The sequence below is a fragment of the Ranitomeya variabilis genome, chromosome 5, assembly GCF_051348905.1.
Source record: "Ranitomeya variabilis isolate aRanVar5 chromosome 5, aRanVar5.hap1, whole genome shotgun sequence".
Lineage (NCBI taxonomy): Eukaryota > Metazoa > Chordata > Amphibia > Anura > Dendrobatidae > Ranitomeya > Ranitomeya variabilis.
The window spans coordinates 191,208,614-191,215,228 of NC_135236.1; positions in this window are offsets into that span (position 1 = coordinate 191,208,614).

Below are 6,615 nucleotides of genomic sequence, written 5' to 3' on the forward strand. Positions count from 1 at the left end.
TTGTCTTCCGCTGAACCAAGCAATGCCGCCTGGTTATTCCTGTTACCAATTTTGAACTGCATTTAGCCCACTTACTTACTTGGGCCTACTCACTGTGTCAGCCACTCCTTACAATTGTCCTCCGCTGAACCAAACAATGCCACCTGGTTATTCCTGTTACCAATTTTGAACTGCATTTAGCCCACTTACTTATTTGGGCCTACTCACTGGGTCAGCCACTCCTTACAATTGTCCTCCGCTGAACCAAGCAATGCCGCCTGGTTATTCCTGTTACCAATTTTGAACTGCATTTAGCCTACTTACTTATTTGGGCCTACTCACTGTGTCAGCCACTCCTTGCAATTGTCCTCTGCTGAACAAAGCAATGCCGCCTGGTTATTCCGGTTACCAATTTTGAACTGCTTTTAGCCTACTTACTTATTTTGGCCTACTCACTGTGTCAGCCTCTCATTACAGTTGTCCTCCGCTGAACAAAGCAATGCCACCTGGTTAGTCCTGTTACCAATTTTGAACTGCATTAAGCCTACTTACTTATTTGGGCCTACTCACTGTGTCAGCCACTCCTTACAATTGTCCTCCGCTGAACAAAGCAATGCCGCCAGTTTAGTCCTGTTACCAATTTTGAACTGCATTTAGCCCACTTTATTATTTGGGCCTATATCTGTGTTTCCTCCTCATCCTGCCAATTGCCCAGCCACTGCTAGATGAGTCTGCTGGTACATTGACCCAGACCACTACATTCCCCTTGCACTCTACACAGCCAGAATCTGACCCTGCTGAAAGTCAGGTTCCCCTTCCCGCATACTATACCACCTTACACAGGGACAAAGAGGACGGTGCAGATGAAAGTGCAGGTTCCTTCATCAGGTGAGGGGCATACTCGTTGGCGACGTCACTGGCACAGGGCCCCTCATAGTACGCAAAAGTGTCTCTGCCGGTGGGAGGCGACACCCGCCGTCAAACACACCGCCGTACTATGAGGGGCCCTGTGCCAGAGCCAATGCCAATGAGTGGGCCCCCACTGCTTGCTCAGGATCACAGCACTTGCAAAGCTGAAATACTTACCTCTCCCTGCTCCACTGCCGTGACGTATTCCGCGTTTCCTGGGCCCACGAAAAACTTGAGCCAGCCCTACCCCCCCACAACTTTAGCCAAATGACCCCCAGTTTTCAATGCCTAACTATTATTATAAAGTAAATTAAGATTGACAAGTTTCAGTAATAAGAATTGATGTTTTTGGCATTAAAATGGGCACTGTAGGTGTTTTCCTGTCCTTCACTCACTGCCGACTTTGATTCCCCATTGGCTTGCATTGGGTTTCGTGTTTCAGTCGGCCCCCGACTTTTTGCAATAATCGGCCGATTTCACCCGACCCGACTTTTGACAAAGTCGGGTTTCGCGAAACCCGACTGAATCGTAAAAAAGTAAAAGTCGCTCAACTCTACACTGTGTTCCAAATTATTATGCAAATTGGATTTAAGTGTCATAAAGATTTAATTGTTTTGTTTTTCAAATAAACTCGTGGATGGTATTGTTTCTCAGGGCTCAATGGATCACTGAAATCAATCTTAAACACATGTGATAATTGGTTTTCCAGGTGATTCTAATTAAAGGAAAACTACTTAAAAATGATGTTCCACATTATTAAGCAGGTCACAGTTTTCAAGTTACATGGGAAAGAAAAAGGATCTCTCTGCTGCTGAAAATCATCAAATAGTGCAATGCCTTGGTGAAGGGATGAAAACATTAGAAATTTTCCAAAAACATAAATGTGATCATCGTACTGTTAAGAGATTTGTGGCTGTATCTGAGCACAAATGTGTTTGTGCTGATAAAGGCATAATGAGGAAGATTTCTGCCAGGCAAGTTCATCGGATTAAGAGAGCAGCTGCTAAAAAGTCATTACAAAGCAGCAAACAGATATTTGAAGCTGCTGGTGCCTCTGGAGTCCCTCGAACCTCAAGGTGTAGGCTCCTTCAAAGGCTTGCTGTGGTGCATAAACCTACTATTCGGCCACCGTTAAACAGTGTTCACAAGCAGAAATGGTTGTATTGGGCCCACACATACATGAAGACTAATTTCCAAACAGTCTTGTTTACTGATAAGTGTTGAGCAACCCTGGATGGTCCAGATGGATGGAGTAGTGGATGGTTGGTGGATGGCCACCATGTCCCAACAAGGCTGCAACGTCAGCGAGGAGGTGGAGGAGTCATGTTTTGAGCCAGAATCATGGGGAAACAGCTGGTAGGGCCTTTTAAGGTTCCTGAAGCTGTGAAAATGACCTCTGCAAAGTACATAGAGTTTCTGACTGACAACTTTCTTCTATGGTCTAAAAAGCAGAAACGTGCCTTCAGGAGCAAAACCATCTTCATGCGTGACAATGCACCATCTCATGCTGCAAAGAATACCTCTGAGTCATTGGCTGCTATGGGCATAAAAGGAGATAAACTCATGGTGTGGCCATCATCTTCCCCTGTCCTCAACCCTATAGAGAACCTTTAGCGGATCATCAAGCAAAAGATCTATGAGTGTGGGAGGCAGTTCACATCCAAACAGCAGCTCTGGGAGGCTATTCTGACTTCGTGCAAAGAAATACAAGCAGAAACTCTCCAAAAACTCACAAGTTCAATGGATGCAAGAATTGTGAAGGTGACATCAAAGAAGGCTTCCTATGTTAACATGTAACTTGACCTGTTGGGATGTTTTGGCGTTAAATAGCGTTTTTGTTCAGTGAATGTGACCTCCTAATGCTGCAAATTCCACAAATGAGCATTTTCAGTTCTTTAAAACATATCAAATGTTTAGAAATTCTACTGTGCATAATAATTTGGAACAGTGCATTTTGAGTTTTTATTCATTTTGTAGATTATACTGTTATCATTGGGAGGTTTCTTCAATAAAATTCGATGTATAATCTAACGGGTGATGACTTTTATTAGACTGACTGTCATTTGCACCGACCATTTAGGAAAATCTAATAAAAATGTAATTTGCATAATAATTTGGAACATAGTGTACAGGAAACTTCAGTACAGCTTTATACAAGTAAATTGCAAATCCAGTGGCTGATCAACTATGTCCTCTTCAATCTCATTATCATGGCATTTAACCCCTTAAGCCCCAAGGGTGGTTTGCACGTTAATGATCGGGCCAATTTTTACAATTCTGACCACTGTCCCTTTATGAGGTTATAACTCTGGAACGCTTCAACGGATCCTGATGATTCTGACATTGTTTTCTAGTGACATATTGTACTTCATGATAGTGGTAAATTTTATTTGATATTACCTGCGTTTATTTGTGAAAAAAATGGAAATTTGGCAAAAATTGTGAAAATTTCGCAATTTTCCAACTTTGAATTTTTATGCCCTTAAATCACAGAGATATGTCACACAAAATACTTAATAAGTAACATTTCCCACATGTCCACTTTACATCAGCACAATTTTGGAACCAAAATTTTTTTTCTTAGGGAGTTAAAAGGGTTAAAAGTTAACCAGCAATTTCTCATTTTTATAACACCATTTTTTTTTAGGGACCACATCACATTTGAAGTCATTTTGAGGGGTCTATATGATAGAAAATAACCAAGTGTGACACCATTCTAAAAACTGCACCCCTCAAGGTGCTCAAAACCGCATTCAAGAAGTTTATTAACCCTTCAGGTGTTTCACAGGAATTTTTGGAATGTTTAAAATAAAATGAACATTTAACTTTTTTTCACAAAAAATTTACTTCAGCTCCAATTTGTTTTATTTTACCAAGGGTAACAGGAGAAAATGGACCCTAAAAGTTGTTGTACAATTTGTCCTGAGTACGCCAATACCCCATATGTGGGGGTAAACCACTGATTGGGCGCATGGCAGAACTCGGAAGGGAAGGAGCGCCATTTGACTTTTCAATGCAAAATTGACTTGCGTTTGGAGAGGCACTGATGTGCCTAAACATTGAAACCCCCAACAAGTGACACCATTTTGGAAAGTAGACCCCCTAAGGAACTTATCTAGATGTGTGGTGAGCACTTTGACTTACCAAGTGCTTCACAGAAGTTTATAATGCAGAGCCATAAAAATAAAAAATCATATTTTTTCACAAAAATGATTTTTCGCCCCCAATTTTTTTATTTTGCCATGGGTAAGAGACAAAATTGGACCGTTAAAGTTGTTGTGCAATTTGTCCTGAGTACGCTAATACCCCATATGTGGGGGTAAACCACTGTTTGGGCGCATGGCAGAGCTCAGAAGGGAAGGAGCGCCGTTTGACTTTTCAATGCAAAATTGACAGGAATTGAGATGGAATGCCATGTTGCGTTTGGAGAGCCCCTGATGTGCCTAAACATTGAAACCCCCCACAAATGACACCATTTTGGAAAGTAGACCCCCTAAGGAACTTATCTAGATATGTGTGGTGAGCACTTTGACCCACCAAGTGCTTCACAGAAGTTTATAATGCAGAACCATAAAAAGAAAAAATTATATTGTTTCACAAAAATGATCATCAATTTTTTATTTTCCCAAGGGTAAGAAAAGAAATTGGACCACAAAAGTTGTTGTGCAATTTGTCCTGAGTACGCCGATACCACATATGTGGGGGTAAACCACTGTTTGGGCGCATGGAAGAGCTCGGAAGGGAAGGAACGCGATTTGACTTTTCAATGCAAAATTGACTATGGTGTATTCAGCTGCAAGATGAATCTTAGCATGGAGAGCTTCAATCTGAATCTGGATTTATCATTGAAATTGGCTTTTGCTTTTGCTGTTGCTTATGAGGAAGAAAGGAGAAGAGAAAGACAAAGAAAATGTCGTCATCGCTATTGGCAACACCCCATTGTTGAAGTCCGAGAGAGCCGTGGAGCCTACCACTCATTGTACACAAACTTCGTGAAAACCCACAAAAGTTTTTTGAATACATGAGGATGTCTGAACAGAGCTTCAATGAATTGCTGCATCGTGTACGAGGATCCATCATCAGCCAGGACACGCATCTACGTAGAGCAATTCCTGCTGAAGAACGTCTGTTGGTGACCCTAAGGTATGTAATTTTGAAAAAGAAACACCTGTGATTAATATTCTTGTTATAAAAGCCATGTACTGATTTTTTTTCCCCCATTTTCTTTTCCACAGATTCCCGGCTACCGGAGAAACCTTAAGATCTTTACATTTTTAATTTTGGATTGGACTGTCCAACCTTTCTGGGATTGCTGGAGACACCTGCCGTGCATTGTGTGATGTTCTGCATCCAGAATTCCTCCCAGAACTGAACTCTGGCTGAAAAATGATGAAAAATTCAAGGAAATTTGTAATTTTCCAAACTGTGTGGGCTGTAGACATCAAACACATTTGTATTCTAAAACCTGCTGGAAGTGGATCCGAGTACTTCAATTATAAAAAATACTTTTCCATTGTTCTCATGGCGATTGCGGATGCTGAATGTCGATTTGTTGCCGTTAACGTTGGCTCATTTGGATGAGGAAATGACTCACAGACTTTCAAAAACTCTGACATGGGATGTTTGTATGTAATATTTTAATTTTCCACTGCAACAACCTCTTCCTAACACTGAAGGACCGCCAATGCCATTTGTTTTTGTTGAGGATGAGGCATTTCAAATACGTGCCAATCTCATAAAACCGCAATTCAGGACTTGAATCACATCACGAAGAACTGTGGAGTGTGCCTTTGGTTTGCTGGCAGCTAAATGGCACGTTTTGGGAACACCAATCAGTCTTAAAGTAGAGACAATGAATGAGGTTGTGAAAGCGTGTGTTGTTCTGCATAATTACATCCTGGCAAAAGAGCAACCAAACTTCGAACTTGAGGAACCTGTTAATCCCACATTGCCGAATTATCATGCTCACCCTCTGAGGACTACAGTGGAAGTTGCCCAAATGAGGGATAAATTGGCTGCCTACTTTGTCTCTGATATTGGACGTGTCATGGCAAGATGAAATGGTTTAAGCTGTAAATAAGTCAAATGTACCTGAAATGTTATGTACCTGTACTTTTTTCTGACTGTAAAATTGACCCCTTGAATGTAACTTTAAAGGGACTCTTTCACCCCAAAAATCGTATCTGAGCTGTGGCCACCGGCATCAGGGGCTTATCTACAGCATTCTGTAATGCTGTAGATAAGCCCCCGATGTAACCTGAAAGATGAGAAATAAAGGTTAGATTACTCACCCAGGGGCGGTCCTGGTGCGGTCCGGTCCGATGGGCATCGCGATCCTCCTATCTTCATTTGATGACGTCCTCTTCTTGTCTTCTTGCAGCGGCTCCAGCGCAGGTGTACTTTGTCTGCCCTGTTGAGGGCAGAGCAAAGTACTGCAGTGCGCAGGCACCGGGAAAGGTCAGAGAGGCATAATGTTTTTTTAGCAGCTTTACATTTCCTGGACTTTGTTTTGCTGCTTCTCCGGCCTTTTGCTTCCTGTTGCTGCATGGTGGTAGTGAAAGTCTGGGCTGCTGCACTTGGCTACATGGTAGAAGTGGAAGGCTGGGCTGCTGCACTCGGCTGCGTGGTTGAAGCAGAAGGCTGGGCTGCTGCACTCAACTGCATGGTGTAGCTAGGTACTGTTGGAACAGTCCTAATGTCCAGCGATGGTTGTGGTGGTGGTGAATA